Here is a 937-nt window from a genome sequence, read left to right as displayed (position 1 = left end):
GAAATACAAAATATTTTCCTATATTTAGAAATATATATATAAATATATATATATATATATGAAAGGAGGTTAGCTTTAGTCAATAAATGTAAAGACATTCCTGTCATACATTCAGTTAATAAACTGACGTTTAAAGTCATCTCTCACCATGTCAAAGGCGCTGGACATCCACTTCTCGATCTCCTCATCACGCGGGTAAAAACTCTCTTTCCGGCCCTCCTCTGTTCCCATGATAACGGATACTTCCTAACTCTACTTAACATACGTCATACTATCGGCGTACGATGAGCAGTTTTAGCTTATTTATTTACTTTTGTTATTTTATTACAATTTCTTTCGTTGTAATCCACGCGCCATGCACCTACTTCTCGTGGGGAGCGGGGAAGATAATATTGGACGGACCAGCTCCAGACATGACCAATCGAGCTCGACAGGCACGTTCATGATGACGTTTTCGATGCATCAATTGACTATGGTTAGCTGGATGTAAACCGGAAATGAGGGTATTATTTATATAAAATAAAAGCTTATTTTTTTCAAAAATCTAATATTACAGTTATTATACGTAATTATAATTATTCATTTTAAATCATATTTAGCTTTACTTTTTATTTATTTCTTTGGTGCTACTTTTATATTTATTTAAAGTATTTTATTGATTATTTAATTTTATTTAATTATATAATAACAAAAATCTTTATGTTTATCTTTATGTAAAAAAAAACTGTCTTACAATTTATTATTTTGTTTTTACTTTTACGTTATTTAGATTCTACCTTTGTAGTCTGTTGTAAGATTTTAAAAGGATTATGATAAGAAAAGGCCAATATGACTACTATGATCGTAATTCTATTAAAACGTACCAACAGTATAATGAAATGTGAGTGAAAACCGATCCCATAACTGAACTTTGTAACATGTTCTTTACGCGAACCAA

This window comes from Cebidichthys violaceus, unplaced genomic scaffold (genome assembly GCF_023349555.1).
Source record: "Cebidichthys violaceus isolate CVI_PGR_0920_01 unplaced genomic scaffold, fCebVio1.0.p SCAF_14, whole genome shotgun sequence".
Classification (NCBI taxonomy): Eukaryota; Metazoa; Chordata; class Actinopteri; order Perciformes; family Stichaeidae; genus Cebidichthys; species Cebidichthys violaceus.
Note: the sequence above shows the minus strand (reverse complement) of the source record.